Raw genomic sequence first — 20744 nt, forward strand, 5'->3', positions numbered from 1 at the left:
TCATGATGATAAACAAGAATTACGAAAAGTCACCCTGTGACATAGTATGATCCCTAATTGAGGCAAATAACTATATATGTTACTTATATCTTGTTTTAACTCTTTATAACGTGTTCATGTTTAAAGTAGAGTTTTGTTTCAATTATAAATATATAATATATAAGGATTCAAAGAGAAAGTTAAAAAGCTCACCCTTGTACAGAGTTAAAATTGGGGTGAGAAAGTGAAACTTCTCACACATAAAAGTGAGGAGATACATTCCTAAAATGACCATGTCCGCCACGACAGATGGTATGTTCAAAAGTAATGGTCATTTCGATCCTGAATTCTGGCTAATCTGACTAAATAATCATAAATGTGGTTTTGGCCAAGGAAATCTTCCTCTTCTTGGCCAAGCCTCCTCCTTTCCAGGATTTAGACCATCTCAAGGGACACCACCCACTTTATTGGTGATCTGAATCATACCAGCCATATGATTGGTTGAAAGTTGATATCTAAACCTACTTGGAAGTTTGTGATTGGTCAGGAAAGTTTAGTACCAATCACTGTTAAGAAGCTTCCGATTGGATAATATTAATTATCTGATTATTCCTTCATTTGTATGTATATGGAGAGATATTCCTCTTCTCTTCAGTCTAATCTACAACTTGACTCAGAGAACACCTAACTGAGGTGTTCGAAGAAGATTTTAAAACGCCATCGAAATGTGTAAAGCTTTATCTTCAGAAATAAAACAGTTATGCTTTGAGATATAAACATCAATAAGTGTGCTTGTGAGTTAATGGCCACGCTATTCAATCGTCACATGGTAGCAGCTAGGTTTACGACACCTGAAATGTTCTTCGTGTAGAACTTTTGTTTGAACAGGATCATCTATTGTGGAGGACGACTAACGGGATCCCAGTAGCTGGGGTAAGTTATCTGTATGTTAAAGTAGTGAAATTAGCATATGGTATATTAAAATTTGAATCCGACATTCAAATTATTGTTAGTCACACTAGGCCTCGCACATTGGATATAAGTTATAATTACGCAAAGTAATTTGTTCAGACACAATGTCAGATACCGACTCTAATTTCGGTTTTGATGAGTCTCCCCTTTTTCTGTTTTATTTAATTGACACTGACCAAGTCAGTGAAAGGGGTGACAGGGGCACCAGCCCTCTGCCACCAGAGGAGGAAATCAAACACCTCAAAGATATGGTGGGCAACATGCAAGAAAGCCTCCATAACTACAAAACGCAGCTTCAATTTCAAATGATAAAAGCTGACAACCGCCAACCCAGTGCTAATAACGAAGTTATGTTGGCTCAATTAAAACTGGAACAACTCCGGTTAGAGAATAAGGCAAAAGAGGTCCAATTACAGGCCGAACGGGAGAGAAGGGATTTTGCTTCAAGATTCCCCAATAGTTCACTTACTTATGACAGTATAACGTCTGCATCACCATCAAATTTCAATTCGGGGGGTCCTAAAATTCCCCTCATGAAGTTAGATGCCAAGGATGATGTGGACAAATATTTGTGCTCATTCGAACACATTGCTACGGGCCATGGGGTACATGAATCCAAGTGGATTACTATACTGGCTCCAAAATTGACGGGAAAAGCCAGAGATGCGTACAATGATTTGGACACTGATTGTACATACGCGGACCTACACTCTCAGAACATTGGATAAAAAATGAATGGGCAGAAAACAGTTGGTTAAAAAATGCCCAACAATGGTTAAGATTCTTGAAGTTGGGCAAAATACAGTTTAATACATGGTTGGTCAAACCTGTCAATATGGTATTTACACAACCTTGGTAAAAAACATCCTTTTCCCGCCAATAAAGTTGGGCAAAGTATGGTTTTGCCCAACCATGGTCACATGGTGTTCCTTTGCGAACTGTGATTGGTCATTGTGTTGGGCAAAAATGCATTTCAGAAAACAAGATGGCCGATATGAGTGGCTTGCTGCAAAGCGGTGGATCGGGGTCTTCAAGATTTGTTGGAGACATTTGAAGGTATGAAATTATATTATAAAGTATATCATTTCATCGGGTATAACACTTAGTTTAAGTGTGTGCGAGGCCGAGACTGTGAGCAAGACTTACGATGCTTTATCGACGACAACTACCACCACAACCGGTAAAGCTTAAGCTTAAGCTTACCGGTTGTGGTGGTAGCTGTCGTCGATAAAGCATCGTAAGTCTTGCTCACAGTCTGGCCTCGCACACACTTAAACTAAGTGTTATACCCGATAAAATGTTTATAATATAATTTCCTGCCTTCAAATGTCTCCAATTGGTTAAAATATGAACAATGAAATGAACTTCCCATTCATAGTGTTTAACCAACTATTGGTTATATTTTGCCCAACATGCTTTGCCCAACTGGTTGGTTACCGTAATGTTAACCAGTAGTTGGTCAATGTTTTTAACCAACCTGTGGTTATATTGTTAACCAACCCAGGTTGGTTAACAATATAACCAAATGTTGGGCTGTTCACCTGTAAATACATGGTTGGTTAAAATTTTAACCAAGTTGGTTAAAATTTTTAACCAATGTTCTGAGAGTGTAAAGACTGCCATACTGGCTAAATATGAATTGACTGCCGAGGCATACCGGCTAAAGTTCCGACGCCTGGAACGAGACCAAGACCAAAGTGTAAAAGAGTATGTCTCAAACCTCGAACGCCAATTTTTAAAATGGCTAGAGTTTTCAGGGGTTCAACAGGGTGACTATTATGCCCTTGTTGACCTCATCATATCTGACCAGGCTTATCGCCGGTTGCCAGCAGAAATAACGCAATATGTCAAAGAAAAAGAACCGGCGAATCGCCAAACTCTCAGTCAGTTAGCCGACAAACTTGTTGACTTAAAAGGTGGCAATAAGTGGCTCAACGGCCTTAGTACCCGCAAACCAAAGCCATCAGAAATGGACAAAAAGACAACTAGTAATCCTAAATCATTCAGGACAAACTCTTACCCTGCCACCGGAGGTAGGACTGAGTACAAAAAATATGAGGGTACAAAGCCATATCAGGCACAACGACCAAAGCACACTGGTCCCCCCACCTGTTACCATTGTAACAGGGTAGGACACATTCAAATGAATTGCCCTCAATTGACAGAAAATAACCATGGGCCTCCTTCCAAACCTAAGCCAGTCTTTTTCTGCGGTCAGACAGCAGACAAATTTGACCAGACAGACTTGTCTCAGACAAATCTGGATGAATCTCTGTGGAAAAACACATACAAGGGTACCATCAATGGGGATCTGGCATACATTGTACGAGACGAGTGTTGTGCACACAGCGTTGTACACACAAACTTTGTGAAGCCAGAAAACTATATTCCGAATAAGACAATTACTATTAGGGGGGCTATCGCCAAAGCCACCCTACCAATGGCAAAAGTTCAAGTCTGTTGTCCCATCTACACAGGGGAGATGAGTGTTGGTGTCGCCGACACCATCCCGACAGACATGCTTTTTGGTAATGAGATGGAAAAACTTTCTAAACATAGTGATGGTTCCCTCGATATGTTGTTTGGCAAGTCCCATAATGACAAATCTGAGCAATTCTCAGCAACATTGGCTGTGACACGCCAACAGGCCAACCTTGCAAACCAACAGAAACTTAAAGTTGATCAGAATGTAGCTAAAAGTGGGGTTATACCAACCAAAGTTGATTTACTCCCTGTCACCAATAGCAGCGACTTGGGGACAGGCACAAATGTTGATGACAACAAGAAAACTACTGACTCTCACTATGATAACAGCTTATTACTAGAGCTACCTTTTGTTGACCCTTGTGATGAGGACACAACACCCAAAACTAGGACCAAATCTAGTGAGGTAAAACCAACTGAGACTACTAAACAAAATAACCTATTAGGTCATAACCTTGATCCTGCCCAATTGAAAAACTTGCAACAAGTTGACAAGACCCTGACAGGAATTAGGGATCGGGCACTAACTTTTGAGGAATCCAAAGACCATAGAGTTTGTTTTTATGTGAAAGATGGGATCCTATTTCGTAAATGGAGCAGACAAACTGCTCAAACTGATACAATCACAAAGGTGATTAACCAAATTGTTGTACCTCAAACAACTAGGGCTGGCATTTTGAAAATGGCACATGACATCCCTATGTCCGGTCACCTTGGCATAAATAAGACCAAGGATAGAATACTGGCCTCTTTCTATTGGCCAGGGATATTTGCGGATGTTGCCAAATATTGTAGGACTTGTGATATTTGCCAGAAAACGGCAAAATTTCACTACACAATGAAAGCTCCCCTTCACCCAATTCCAATTGTGGGCGCACGAATGGGGAAAATCGGGATTGATATTCTGGGACCGTTACCCCGATCAGACAGTAGGAAAGCATACATACTTACTGTGATTGACTATGCTACACGATATCCATGGGCAAAACCATTGGCCAATATTACTACTGAGTCAGTCGCTCAGGCACTGTGTGAGATCTTTTCTGAGTGGGGTCTACCTGAACAGATACTCTCTGACCAGGGAACAAATTTCCTGTCAAAGACAATGAAAGAGTTATACAAACTCATGCAAATAGAGCCAAACATTGCAGCTCCATTTCACCATGAAACTGCAGGTTTAGTCGAGAATTTCAATGGGACGATCAAATCAATGTTGCGCACATTGACTGAAACACAGTTAAAAGAATGGGACAAATACTTGCCCCTATTTATGTTTGCATATCGAGAGGTCCCACAAGCGTCCCTGGGGTTTTCACCCTTTGAACTTGTGTTCGCTGAACCAGTTCGAGGACCATTAGATATAGTAAGGGAATCATGGACAGGACCCTCTACTAATGACAAAACGGTCATCCAATACATTGTTGACCTACGTGAAAAACTGTATAACATGACCAAACAAGCTCATGAAAACTTAGAAGTTGCCCAACAGCGACAAAAGACATGGTATGACAAACACTCGCGTGACCGTAGTCTCCAACCAGGACAACAAGTTCTGGTCCTTCTGCCTACTCACCCCAGCAAAGTTTTAACACGCTGGCAAGGTCCACACATAGTGACCAGAAAGGTCGATGACCTAAATTATGAAGTTGATGTGGGTAAAAAGAACAAGAAACTTAAGGTATACCACATCAACTTGTTGAAAGAATACCACCAAAGAGACATAGACACACAAGAAGCTGTATGTCTCATGGTACATGCATGTTCGGACGATGACGATTCGTTTACTGAAGACTGGTCACCACCTGACCCACCTTTGAGCATGACACAAACTGAAACTTACCAAGACTCGGATATTTCTGATGACCTTACTGAATCACAGAAGTATCAAATGATCACTGTACTCCAATCCCATGCACCGGTCATGAGCAATGTCCCAGGGCGTACAAATTTGGTAGAGCACAGTATTAGGACTACTACAGAAACACCCATCCGTAGAAAACCATACAGGTTACCCTATGCGAAAGAAGTTGAAGTCAAGAAAGAAATTGAAAAACTTTTAGACTTGGGGATTATTGAAGAGTCAAGATCGCCATATGCGTTCCCAATAGTCACTGTTCCTAAACCTGATGGAACACTGAGAACTTGTTCTGATTATCGATTGCTTAACCAAATTACCATTTTTGACTCTTATCCTATGCCTCGAATTGATGATATAATTGATAGAGTAGGCCAGGCCAAATTTATCACAACTTTGGACCTAACACAGGGTTATTATCAAATACCCCTAGCTGAAGACACAAGAGAAAAGTCAGCTTTCATCACAAGTTTTGGACTTTTTCAATACAAATTTCTTCCATTTGGTATGTGTGGGGCAGGGGCCACCTTTCAAAGACTAGTAGACACAGTTTTACGGGGATGTGACACCTTTGCTCGAGCATACATTGATGATATTGCTATATATAGCATGGATTGGGCATCTCACGTCAAACATGTGGGAGAGGTTCTGTCACGTCTTCAAAGGGCAGGTCTAACAGCAAAACCAAGCAAGTGCCACTTTGGGAAATCATCCGTGTCCTACTTAGGCCATGTCATTGGTAATGGCGAGTCCCGTCCTCACCCTGACAAAATTGAAGCGATGAAAAACTTTCCCCGGCCGGTTACAAAGAAAGACGTACGGTCGTTATTAGGCTTGGCAAACTACTATCGCAAATACATGGGCTCGGACATGGCAGTCATAGCGTTACCCCTCACTGATGCCACTAAAAAGTCTGAACCCAACATTATTGTCAACTGGTCCGATGACAAAGAGCAGTCATTTCAGACTATCAAGTACCGCCTGACTCATGCTCCAGTTTTGAGGGCCCCTGATATGACCAAGTCATTCCTAGTACAAACAGATGCCAGTCAAAGAGGTCTAGGGGCCGTTCTAAGTCAACTCGACGAAAAAGACGAAGAACACCCTGTGGCCTACATCAGTAGGAAACTTTCCTCCACAGAAGAAAAATATTCTGTGATGGAAAAAGAGTGCCTTGCCATTATTTGGGCAATCAAGCAATGGCACATATATTTGTATGGACACCAATTTCATGTCCAAACTGACCACCAAGCTATTCAATGGCTTGAGCGTATGAAGTCAACCAACAACAGGTTAACTCGCTGGAGCCTAGCCCTCCAACCCTACCACTTCACGGTAGCATACCGAAAAGGTTCGGCAAATGCAAACGCCGATACCCTTAGTAGAATATAAATAATATTGTTTACTAAAAGCAGAGGTAAATAATAGTGTGACTAATTTTAGACTTGAATGTTGGATGATATTTATCCACCATATGCCACTTTCAGTGCATAACATATGGGTGGCTATACTCTAAAGCTATTTGGGTGACCAATGGTCTTCCAAAACCATGCCGTCTTACGTAAGGCATGAGATGATACATCATACAGAGACAATGTATAACTCTCTGTCGAGATAACTATATTATGCTGTTTGTTATTTTACCTGAACTATATTTATCCTGCTTCTAAAACATCTCTGCCAGAGTTTGCTCCAGAGAACAACATGAACTTTGACTATATATTCCATATTATATATCCTACATGGCGGCGACATGCTGATGATGACAAAAAATGGTTCCAGTAACTTTGAATTGCTTGTTTACATGTATATAACTTGTATCCTGCTTTATAATACATGTATAATGACCCAGTTTATGTGTAAAATGCTAGTACACATATCGGAGATCCAGCTTGTATTGCAACAAACTGTAGCTGAACCAAGAGCAAAGGTCATTTTGACCATGCAGATCTCTATGGCAACAGAACTTAATTTTGACATTTCCAGAAATGTTTTATGTCTTTGTAACAAGACACCATGACTGTAACCAGTAAAGGATTTCCTTGAATTGTACACAGAAGTTGTACAACTTTACCTCTGAATGACCTACATTTTACAAGGGTAAACTAGTTGTCTTAATAGTTACCATAGCAACCAATGAATTAAGCAGATATTTCTTGGGAAAGAGGACTGGAAGAACTCTATAAACTGTTGGAACTCCACACAGGGATCACCTTCAACAATGTCAACAAACTGAATTGCATTTTACTTTTACTATGGTTCCTATGGACACCGAAGATGCAACTGGCTGCATCCAGAGAGAGAGCAGAACTTTCTACATTGAAATGAACACAATTTGCATGTTCTGATTATATAATGTTATGCCTTGAAAATTATGATAATCGCCTAAAACTCTATGTCAAACATTGACTTTGGTTAATATTATAATCTGCCCAGAACAAACCTGCTCATGGAAACACAGTTCCATACTTAGAGAAGGGGGCATGTGACATAGTATGATCCCTAATTGAGGCAAATAACTATATATGTTACTTATATCTTGTTTTAACTCTTTATAACGTGTTCATGTTTAAAGTAGAGTTTTGTTTCAATTATAAATATATAATATATAAGGATTCAAAGAGAAAGTTAAAAAGCTCACCCTTGTACAGAGTTAAAATTGGGGTGAGAAAGTGAAACTTCTCACACATAAAAGTGAGGAGATACATTCCTAAAATGACCATGTCCGCCACGACAGATGGTATGTTCAAAAGTAATGGTCATTTCGATCCTGAATTCTGGCTAATCTGACTAAATAATCATAAATGTGGTTTTGGCCAAGGAAATCTTCCTCTTCTTGGCCAAGCCTCCTCCTTTCCAGGATTTAGACCATCTCAAGGGACACCACCCACTTTATTGGTGATCTGAATCATACCAGCCATATGATTGGTTGAAAGTTGATATCTAAACCTACTTGGAAGTTTGTGATTGGTCAGGAAAGTTTAGTACCAATCACTGTTAAGAAGCTTCCGATTGGATAATATTAATTATCTGATTATTCCTTCATTTGTATGTATATGGAGAGATATTCCTCTTCTCTTCAGTCTAATCTACAACTTGACTCAGAGAACACCTAACTGAGGTGTTCGAAGAAGATTTTAAAACGCCATCGAAATGTGTAAAGCTTTATCTTCAGAAATAAAACAGTTATGCTTTGAGATATAAACATCAATAAGTGTACTTGTGTGTTAATGGCCACGCTATTCAATCGTCACACACCCTGATGAATTATAATTGGGAAAAATGCTTTATTGGCCGAGCAGGCGCCTGCAAAGTCTAGAAATTGTATCCAAAAATCTTCAAAAAGGCTCAAAAATGGGTTTTAAAGTTAATAGGCATTGTTAATCTGCATGAAGCCGTTTTGCTGCATATTCAGTAGGCCTATGCAAAAGATCATAATTGTTACTACTGAAACAGGGGGGGTGTTTGTACTTCACACTCATTAACAAGTGCTTTCCAAAACAAAATGGCAAGACAGATAATCTAGAAAAGAAATTAAACTTGGTTCAAAGACGTGCTTAAATTGTTATCTGTCACTAGTTTTAGTGAGTTTTGTGCAAACTCTCGCATATTGGAGGAAAAGTCGAAATATTCGATTTTCCGCGTTTCGGCACTGATCTTTAAAACAACATATCTCTTGAACGAAACGTCGCAGAGACATGAAATTTTCGGTGTTGAGCTACAAATTTTCTCTAATTTAATTAATAAGTGACAAATGTGGATTTTGAAAACCTTTTAATCCTTAAAAGAGGGCGCAACACTAAATCACTACGCATTTTATGTAAGAACGAAATTCGGCTAATATAGTCCATAGTGAGTATGAGATTGTAGCGACCATATCTACCGACATGTTCACTTTAAATCACTCAATATCAGCTCATATGAATTCGACAAGTGTCTTCAATGATAACATGCAGAAAAAAACGGACATTTAATCTCAAAAGCAATTCTCTGTGGCGGATGAAGACAACTTCCGATTTTGAAATGTGAGTGGTGAATTTAGTATATTTTTAGGCCGTATTTTTGCACCGCGAAATAGCGAAAAAAGTCAACGGTCATCGATATATGCCGACAAAAGTTTTGGAATCTACAGAAACAGAGCTTTAATTTGATACCAAATTTATTTTGCCAAGTATTGCAGGGACGCCAGGAATGGTGCTCGAAGTAGGCCAAAATCACACGTTATCCTATGGGACGCTTATTTAGTGTTGCGCCCCCTTAAAAAAATAGAAGGGCGACCCCTTTTTTACCCAGAGCTTGCCGAGGCGAACAAATCGACTGGATGCGACTGGAAAATGAGACTGTCGAGCAAAAGAAGAAACCCATGAACTTGCGGCAATGAGAATGGGGGAAGTCCCTCTACGATTTTAACCCAAAATTTGGTAAGTTTTATGATTTGTTTTACCTCAATACCAACTGCAAAGAAGCAATATGTTTCCTGAAATGGTGTAGTTGAATGTAAGTTGAATATGAGTGACATAAAGTGGAAATAACTTAGCTCAAAATTTACTGTTTGTGGCGAGTACACATGAGTATGAGAATTCTGCATCATGTTGCATGTGCTGCACTGCATGCAGATGCAGCTCATGACATCATGGACATGAGGCTGAGTTGTAGGCTGTCATCATGTCATGGTTGTTATGATAATGAATGAAGTACACACATGTTTATCTGGACCAAGAACACTGCATTAAAACTTGATTCACTGCTCTATCAATTCATGATGAATTCATGAATTATCAACAATATCATACAAGTTTGTGTTTATAAAATAAGGCCGTCCAGCAGCTGTCGAGGCAGTCGAGCTGATTTTTACTGTTGTGACAGTCGCGGTCGTCACTTAGATTAGTTTAATCTTTATACCGTCTTGGTACTGGTCTTGGTTGTGGTTGTGTCTAGCCACAAATTTGCTCAAGCTCACCGATAGGAGGCTAGAGACCATTCATATTCATTGCTGCATTGCATAAATTTGCAGTGCCAGTGTTGGAATTTATTTAGCATTTTTTTTAATTCATAATTTGTGCGTAGCCGTAGCAAAATTTGCTTTCACATTGGTACTTTTCTCTTGGCACATTCACATGTGTAAGTCTGGCATACATGCATAAAAATGCTACTCAACTCCAAAATTGTGTAGCAAATTATTGATAAAATTGTGTACATAATTTTGCTATGTACAGTATTGTACACATTGGTGCCTCAATGCTATTTTTATACCCCAGCAAGGATCAGGTAATACAGGTTACCTTTATAGTGATAAACACACTACTGTTAAAAATGGCAGAAATTTCCTGATTTGCTGAAATTTGGTCAATGGTTCCCAGAAAGGAAAAATTATTCCTAAGCTATGCGACCAGCTATTGCCAACGCTGCTTCATCATTTGCATTCAAAATCTGGTCGCATGCTAACTTTAGTGTAAAAGCCATGAAGCAATGGAAGTTCAGAAAGACAAGTAAACAAATTAAAGCCGATCACAACTGGCTCGCATCAAAAATGTTGGTTAAAATTGCACTTTGAGTTTGAACAACAAAATTTTAAGACTGTTCAAAATAGGCAAACTTTAATACTCAAAAGATACAGTTCACTCATCGAAATAACTTTCATCCAAATTTCAACATTAAGTCATTAAATAGGGATGTTCATAAAATTTTGAAGTTCGATATTTTTAGCTGAAAGTTCTTTCATTTGAAAGAGAATCAAATTACCTAAACAATAAGGGGTCAATCATGTTTCTAGTGTAGTCCTGCTGTCTTGCAGCGGTATATAGGGATGCACTGTACGTTTAAGAAATCCAAACTTCAGGCATCAAGAAATATACCTTGTTTTTGTCAGTTTTACCTCAGAGATGCTGTAGACCCTCTCTACACAGTGTAGAAACATCACAAGTAGAATGCTGCTCAATATGATAAATCCAAATCATGAAAATCAAGACATTTTGCAGAGCAATATTTTGACCACTTTTGCACTAAGTAAATTACTCCCATGAAGATTGCAGGTTTTGCCAACCCTGGGAATTTTGAACCCACCCAAAAGATGAGATCAATGTTGATCAATTACCCCAACTTTGGGAGTATAGACTAGTACAGTGGGATTAAAATCATCCAAGCACGCCCAAACCCTGGTACAATGGGATTAAAATCGTCAGTGCATGCCCAAACTGTCCTTGAGAGAGTTCCTCAGCTGCATCCTTAGAGCCCAAAATGAGCCCACATATTGTGATGTTTCTTATTTGTGGAAAAGATAATAATGGAGTGAACTGTAACTCTAGGTACGACGAGTTACAGTTACTGGAACGAGTTTCTAGTGCATATACTTTTTAAGTTACAGACAAAAATAGTGTCACCAAATTGCCCAAAATTGTGTGTGTGAAATTGTGACAGCAGGCACGTGTACAACATGTACACTACTCTATGTGACCCCAGATGACCTCCTATTCTTTGCTGTAAGAAAGCTGTTTTGGATGGTCTTGATTTACACACAAATTGCTTTAATGAGTGTCGACTTGATGGAACATAGATTGCACTATGTGAATCCAGTGTTATGCCAGTACCAACGTAAGTCAACATCACTTACGTTTTGGTTGTCAAAAATTATTTTGTAGTGATTTGTCTCCTTGGCGCTCCTGAATTCTGATCCTTTAGCGCAATTCACTGCGCTCCTGAATTCTGATCCTTTAGCGCAATTCACTGCGCTCCTGAATTCTGATCCTTTAGCGCAATTCACTGCGCTCCTGAATTCTGATCCTTTAGCGCAATTCACTGCGCTCCTTCCTTGCCCTGGACGGAGGCACGAGTAAACCAAACCCATCATTCCGGCGCAGCGCATTGAACTTCAAAATAACCTATGCTACACGTACGACGGGTCTACACCCCATCAAATGTCAATTGTTCAAATAAATTGAGTACATTTTCGCCCTAATATTCCATCTCATTTCTCTGTCAGTTTTTGGTCCAAAACATGGTCAGAAACAGGTGCAAAAACATGCACAAACTCAGCCAATTTCTAGCAAATTTTCATACTTCCGTGGTCCAGACTTCTTAAATTAACGTGTTGTTGATGGCGCTTAAACACATGGTGCCACAACAATACAAAAAAAATTATCATTTCGATTTTGCCTTTAAAATTGCTTTTATTCAACGTAACAAATTAATAAAGGAAACATAGATTTATGAGAAAATAAACTTCAAACATTAAAAACTGAATATTTTCAGGTTGTGATAAATAAGTATTAAATAAACATTGACCGCATGTCGTCAGTCCGGCACACCTGTAATAAACAAAGTGTGAATTTCATCAACCGGGCCGCCGGCTGGGATTTCCCCCATCAAATCATTGTTACGGAAAGCATACACAAAGTGCAAGATTTCCTGACGTTGCATTTACAAATATTGCAGAATTTACTTCAATTCTTAGCAGGTTGGTCAAAATTTTGGGGCTTTTATTATTCAAAAAAATATAAATAAGAATGGAAATTTCAAATTTTCATCATCAACTAATGATTAAATTTTGAAGTTTTGTCTGCGTCCACAACTCCACGTACAATAAATGCATGGGATATGGATGCAAAACGATCTGCCTTCATGTTCAATTGGGAGCACAAATTGAGCTCCTCAGTTCTACCAGGAGCGTAATTTTAAGTGCTCAAAGTCGCGTTCCTGAACAATTCCAGGAGAGCAATTAATTGAGCTCCACTGATTTATTTAAACGAAGGACTGTAATTCATCCTTTTTACAGATGAAAAGTAAAACTTGGATGTCATTTTGGGATATTTATTACTTCTTTGATTTAGAGGCACACTGTATGTTTCTGATTCCAACTGTGTAATTTATGACCAAAATTCTACATGCACTTGTGCAGGTACATTTGAAAAGTTACCTGCACAGAATCAATACAAAGTCACTTGCATATAGGCCTATGTGCAGTGCTGTACGGTGCAAAAACTGATTGAGGAGCCAATGGCGCCTAACTTTATAAATTTAGGCGCCCATCAATTTTGCTCACAAGTAAAAAAAAAATGTTTTCCAAAATGCATATATATTCAAAGGCATACATTCATACTATTGGATGTACGTACACACTTTGCATTTGCTGGCGATTAAAAGCTTCAACAGTTGGTCGCCATTGAGCTCATTATCAATCTTCTCCTCCGTGATTTCATTTTGCTTCACAGATCCAACAGCTACCGCCGATTTAGATACAGTTGGTCTAAGAAAGGCATACACACATTGTTGATGATGTTTAGGCCTACTTGCAGAATGTTTATTTAGAGTTTCACGTTTGAACGATGTAGATCCAGACACCAAATCACTTCTGCCTGCTAATTTGGGATACGCCCGGCAGTATTTACAACCCATCGTGTCCTTGGCTTCATCATACTCCAACCAATCGAAGTCATCGGCCCATGTTGGTTGGAAGGTTGAGCGGGTTGGGTAGAAGAATCTGCATTTCCCCCACTGCTTCCATCATCAGTTTCAACACAAACTTCCGGAGCAACAGTATTTCCCGATTTGCCTCCAAAAAATCCAACAATGTCCGCCGTTGCCATTATTAAACTCCTACTCCTGATAAACTTTCAGCCTATCACACAACATAAATACACCAGCACACCCTCGATGTATTCACATACAAAACACTCGACCGTACACTCTGCATTGGCTCACTGTGTAGCACATGTACACTTCACGATGGGCCATGTGCGTTGAATATTCATTGTGCATGTGAGTGACACAGCACGACATGCACAGGTCACAGTGGTACAGTAGTGAGGCACAGCACCGTTGTGCAGTGTACGTGCTGAACAGTACATGCTCGCGGGGTCACTGGGAATCCCGGGAATGATGAATATTAATGATAACCCCTACCCGGAAGTGTTGAACACTCGTGTTTACGAAAAATATGTGCCAATTCACCCGAATGCCAGTCGATTTTTGTGTACAAAATGAGCATTAAATGGATACTTTATGGATCACTCATCATCACTGTATATTTTTTGTTTAGTCTGTGAGGTAATATTGATTAGCTCTGGCGACTAACATGTGAAATGTTTAGTCGCCATTGGCGATAAGAATTTGACTTTTGGTCGCATGGGCAAAATGTTAGTCGCCAATGCGACCAATTTAGTCGCACCGTACAGCACTGCCTATGTGCACATTGTGCAGGCATGCAGGTGGTAACTCGAACACTGCTTGCCTGTAATTTACATGTCATGTTGATCGAAAAGTCTATCCTCAATCCAGGCCACTGATAGTGATAAGGCCCATTTCACGGTTAGGCGCCACTTTTGGTGAAAAAAACTTGAAATTTTCAAAATGGATTAAATTTCATTTAATTGGGGTTTTTTTTCCACATAAGACCAGATTTTCATAAAAATATCATTTCCCAGCTTAAATCTCTCTACTTCTTGAAGAAAATTATAATTTATTATCTCATGTTATGTAATTTTTTAACATATTTGATAAATATTGAGTAGTGAATATTTATACTTTTACTGTCCAATACATATATAATAGATATTTAAAATAAACAAGTATGTCATAGGCTCTCTTCTGACCAAATTTGGGCAAATTTTGTTGTGTAATGACAAATTTATGGCCACTTACGACAGCGTTCAAGCTTTGACTTACGTTTGGCAGACAGAATGGTGGGAACTTAAGGTGAAAGATATCCTACTTAAAGGAACATTTTCTGGGGTGAAATTTTGTGTAGAAACTGAATCTGACATAAAAAATGCATAATTGTCAACTTGAAAATTTTCCCCATAGCACTGTACGGGCATATTTCTGCCGAAGTCCTCAAATTTGAGCGAAAATTGGCGCAAAAAAAATAAGTCCTTCAAAACTGGGACTCTCAGGGCTAAACAAATATAAACTTGCTCTAGAGGGATGTCTTGGCTATAGCAAGTTTATATTTGTTTAGCCTTAAACCTCACAGTTTTGAAGGACTTATTTTTTTTGCGAAGGCCTTTAATTTTTGTCAGTACATTTAACTGAGTCAAGTTTTATACCACTGTTTAGCTAGTGAAATACTGAACAAAAAGACACAAAAAGCATCTCAATAGCTCATACCATTGAGGAGTTATGGCTTTTTCAAGCTCAAAATTAGGCGAAAATTGCATTTTTCCCCAAATCAATTGTCACTCTGACCCCCAACTTTCTAACCCTGTTACAAAAATAAAGAAACAGATTTATCCCATTTAATGATTTGAATATCACAACTGAACCTTTGTCACATAATTAGCATAAAAAAATAGGTGCTACTAAGTAGTTTTCATGTTCATACACTCACAGGAAATTAGCAAGTCAAAATTTTGTCACCCCAAAAGCGGCCATTTTCGCCAAAATTGGACCAAAAATGAATTTTCTCAAAATCAGTGAAAAATAAGGGTTTTAAGTGCCAAAATCTGAAAATATATGACATTTTACCCCTAGAAACATTTAAGCAATCAAGAATTTTGACTGTTTTCCCCCCTAAATATTTTTTTCACACGTGTGTCCGCCAAATGTAAGTCAAAGCTTGAATGCTGTCTTACATGTAATTTTTGTGGTAAAAAAGGGAAATTGACATGAAAAGGTTTACTCAACAATTTTAATAATCAATGAATGACTCTGATATTTCACAGCTTTGATGGTCATAATATGGGTAATGTTCACAAATAATATCAGCCAGTTTGAAAGCACAGGTCAAATTCAAGATTCTTATGTTTGTGCAATTTTGGATGTGACAGATGTCAATGTGAACGGAAACCACACATTGTAAAGCAGAGTATGTTTCAGAAAATAATGATTCAAAGAGTTTTCACACACTCAGTAAATTAAATGGGATATATTGAAACATATTAACCTGTGTTAGTGTTCCTTTTAAAACATTGTTTACAATTTATAGAGGTGGATGTGACATTTTTAATTGTGAACAGAATATTTCATTATTATAAACAGTTTGCTTGTCAAAATATAAGCTTTAAAGCACTTCTAACACATATATTTTGATAGATTCTATTGAATTGAGCAATGCTAAAATGTTTTTCCTGACCCTTTATATTTTTGCCAAACAAAATGTTTATAATACTGAAATATTCCGTTCACAATTGAAAATGTCACATCCGCTTCTGTAAATTGTATACAAAACTGTCCCCTAAAAGACAACAACAAAGTTATGAAATAATCATATGTGACATGTATGAAATAATAAACCTATTTTAGAAAGTCAAATATCATGTTGTTTAAGTATTTTGGCCTAAAAACTACTAATTTTGAGGATGTGACATGTGAGCGGAAATTGAAGCTTTTGAATCTCCTGTCACAATTAAAGAAGGCATGCTGAATTAAAAACTTATTGTGCCTTTTGATCCCCCACAAACCTGTAATGAAATAACTTCAAACTGGCATCCTAGTCCCATTCCTGTCTTAGTTCTTTGAAGAAACTATTTTGGATGTGACAGGTACCATGGATGTGACACATGTGAACAGAAACTTTGAAATGACATCTGCAAGCTAAGTTGATGAAGGAGTTTTCATTAAATGGTGTCATTAGATAGCTCATAGCAGGAGATTTTTAAAAATCAAGGAGAACAAATTCTGCCACTTATTTGTTAATAAATTATACTATTTGGAAAATTAATCGGATGTGACAAAATTGTGAGCGGAATTTGTTGGCAAAAATTCAAAATATCGCTGTATCTACGTATTAAGAGCAACAAGTGTAATTTGTTCAACAAATAGTAACAAGACTCTGAACTTTACTAAAACACACTAGTTTGCCATTCATGTAAAGTATTAGTCGATCTATTCCACATTGAATAAGGTACATAGATGTGAGCGGAAAATGTCACATCCGAATTCAGAAATTTAAATGGTTCTCATGCTAGTTTAACTGACAACTACTACTTTGTTCATGTATGGCTGTATAGTGCAACTTGTTCACTACATAAAAACAACAAAAGCAGCTGGTAGGCTCAACATAGTTAAAAGTGGCAGCATTGGAAAATAAATGTCTGTTTTTAGGTTGCTAGTAAAATGTGGTTTTTGACCACTTCTGACCCCCATGCGCCCTGAAAGATAAAAGCAGAAAGGCCGATTAAGCTAGTGGAGGTAGGCTATACAGAGACAATGAAAAATCACCAACAGTCAATTCTGTAACCCCATTATTTTTTACACACCAGGCCAGATACGTTGAAAATCAAAAAGTGGCGCCTAACCGTGAAATGGGCCATAACCGATGATGGGTGAGGATAGAATGTGGAGCTAGATCTCAAAACGCGTCAGAATCAGTCATATAGTTTTAATTGGAGTGTGTGGAAAAATTATAATAGGCCAACATGTAGGGCCTACATGTAGGGTATTTTTTCCGAAAAAAATTGTCCTCATTTCCCCTTGAAATAAGGGTAAAATTCAAAAGCGTTCAGTATTTCAGGAAAAATGTCCTCGATTCCTCATGATATTGGAGTGAAATGAAAATGCGTCCTCAAACTGATAAAAATGGGGGGCTATTTGGGGGCAAATTTTCCTTGATTTTAATGCAAAATAAGGGGTAAAATTGCTGCAAATGTCCTTGATAATTAATAGGGGGTCATTTTCAAACCCTGGAACAGTCATACGTCCTACCTTTAAATACAAACTGAAACCACCGGGATACCTACATCTAGCATAGATCCCAGGGGATGGGGGTGGGGGATAACCCCTCCATATTTTGATAGTGGTATGGTCTATACAATCATCCCCATTCATCCTTCATGTTGATGCCTGTATGTGGGTTTCCAATTAACCAATTAACCTCATATTTGACAAACCGTTCAAACCCAAGGGAACGTCCTTTATTATTATAATACTAGTTCTTTGTTATTATTTACCTAATCCTCTTACGCCGTCTTGGCAATGGATGCCTGGATGTTTATGATGGGGTTTGATCGATTGGCTGTCACTCAATTAATATTTAGTTATCATAATATATTTAGTTATAATTGTTTACAGTTATTTTATAATTTTCAGTGGAGAAATAAGTTTGATAATATTATTAAAAATAACACAATATAAATGAATGGGATGAATGTTTTTTTTTAATGTTTTTTTGTAATCAATATTATTTTTAAATATTATATTACTACTATTTATTATTATTTATTATTTATTTATATAATCTATTATTTTTATTTTTATTTATTACTATTATATTATTAAATTATTATTATAAATATTAATCATTATTTTATTATTATTATTATTTATTATTATTACTAGACCTAATATTATTATTACTACTAGCGGGATACCCAGCGCTTGTGTAGTCCCCGCTAGATGAGTAAATGGGAGCGTTCACTATAACAGGACAAATTACTGAACAGGTAGAATCATTGAACAGGTACATTTTTATTTATCTAAATCTGTCTCTTCTAACATTTTCTTTTTTAGTTTCCTCTGCTTAGCTTGTGATTTTCCGTTTCCATGTTATTTATTTATTTAACCCAGTTCCCATTATTTTCTAAATCTGTTATTTCTTATACATTTCCCTTTTAGCATCTTTTTTTTTTTTTTTGCTTGTGATTTCCCGTTTCCATGTTTTTTATTTAATTCTGTTCTCATTATTTTAGCTTCTTTTTTTCTTACATTTCCTGAATAGTTTCTTTCCTTCTTTGTTTCGTTCCGTTTCATTTAGTTACTTTAACCCGTTGGTCTAATTACTCGTACCTTTTTGTCCTCATTTTAATTTAATTTTTCTTTATAGTACCGCTTCATCCCGTGACCCGTCATGTACCTTTTTGTCCTTTATTATTTTTCCTTCTTTCCGTATTATCATGTCCACTGGTCTCTGGCTGCAGAAACCGTGTGGCTCTGCGCCGTTCTTACGCATGCGCATTGGCGTAATCGCGATTACGCACGCGACGCCGACAGCGCTGCCGCCAGCTGCAGTGACGCTTAGGCTGGTAACCGATTTTCATAACAAAAGCCCCGTTTTTACCCATACCGTATTTTCACTGTTTTTGCAGCCAATTCTTGACCGTTTTCAACCAAATTTTCGGATTACCGTCTCGGTATATTCCTCGATCTCCGTATGGATTTGGCGACATTTGGATCGAAACTGACGGAGCCTTTATACACATAGATAGATAGATAGATAGATAGATAGATAGTTACAACATTCCCCTATTTATAGTAAGATTTATTATTTATTCTTAAACACTTGAGAACGTTCCTGCAATCTCATTGGTTCTTACCCGTGTGATATGACACGATATCACACGGGTCAGCGCGTGTGCATCGACGCGATACGCGTACTCGCTATTTGAACCAATCGGGAGGCGCATAGAAACAACGGGACTGATCGATTTTAAGCCCTAGGTAATTCCTTATATAATGTAGGATTTGATTTGATTAAAATTTGTGATATACTTATGATATTTCTATTTGAATTGAAGTGTTTAAGAATGAGAATAAAGGTATTGTTTTAGCAGCTGTCGTGCATCTATCGTCTCATATAACACAGGCGACATCATTATTTTTGGCGTAAAACAACTCTGCTTCGCCTCGTTGTTTTACTTAAAATAATGATGTCGCCCGTGTTATATGAGACGATAGATGCACTCCAGGGGCTAAAACCAATACCTTTATTCTCTAAATATCACTATCTTATTTTTAAATTTGTAAAGATACAATTAAAAAGTAGGCCTACACTGAATTCATTTCAGATTTTTTCTTTATCCTTTTCTTTTTATAGGCCTTTTCGTTTATTTGTACAGCTAAGTATAATATATTATTTGTTTATGTTATTATTTTTGTTAATTTCTTCAGGTAACTTTCATTTATTTATCATTCATGAATTAATTTAAATTTATTTAGATGGTACTGTAGGCTAGCATAGTAGCATGATTTTAATTTTTTAAGTTTGTCATGATTTATTAAAATGACGACTTTGTTTATTATTTTACATGATAAATCTCTAGTACTAATAATTCCTGTATTTTTTATTTATTTTTAAATCATAATATCATGATTCATTTTCATTTATAATAAATGTATTTTTATTTATTTTTAAATTTGCTAAAATAATGTCAGCTGACGGTGGGTGATGGTACTCAAGTACTGTGGCTTTTGATACCATGGAATAATCGCAGTCAAGTGGTGACTTCCATATAAGGCTCATATATAATGGACGTTCCCTTGGGTTTGAACGGTTTGTCATATTTGTATATTTTACTACCGTATGTGATATCATCACATCTTCAATGAAAGAAGAAGAAAGAATATAATTTATTTCAAAAAATTGAGCTTGTTTTGCCTCGTACAACATTTTTTCTGTAGGCCTATTAACTGATTTCAACAAGAAAGTTGTCATTTTCTATAAAAAAAAAAGCAGTTTATCGGTATCCCAGTTTTTCATTTATAAATACTGGTATCCATTTTCATTTCATTTCTAAAGACACTGAAA

At 37.5% G+C, this 20744-nt stretch overlaps 1 protein-coding gene across 1 annotated transcript in view; it reads left to right on the plus strand.

Annotated features, from left to right (window-relative positions):
- Positions 1 to 9601: 9601 nt before the first annotated feature.
- The window catches only part of LOC140164465 (piwi-like protein 1), a 76213-nt gene continuing 65070 nt past the window's right edge, over positions 9602 to 20744 (plus strand). Inside the window, exon 1 of the mRNA XM_072187747.1 lies at positions 9602 to 9711. The gene's annotated coding sequence lies outside the window, so the exon portion shown is untranslated. The remainder of the gene's footprint in view (positions 9712 to 20744) is intronic.

This window comes from Amphiura filiformis, chromosome 11 (assembly GCF_039555335.1).
Source record: "Amphiura filiformis chromosome 11, Afil_fr2py, whole genome shotgun sequence".
NCBI lineage: Eukaryota > Metazoa > Echinodermata > Ophiuroidea > Amphilepidida > Amphiuridae > Amphiura > Amphiura filiformis.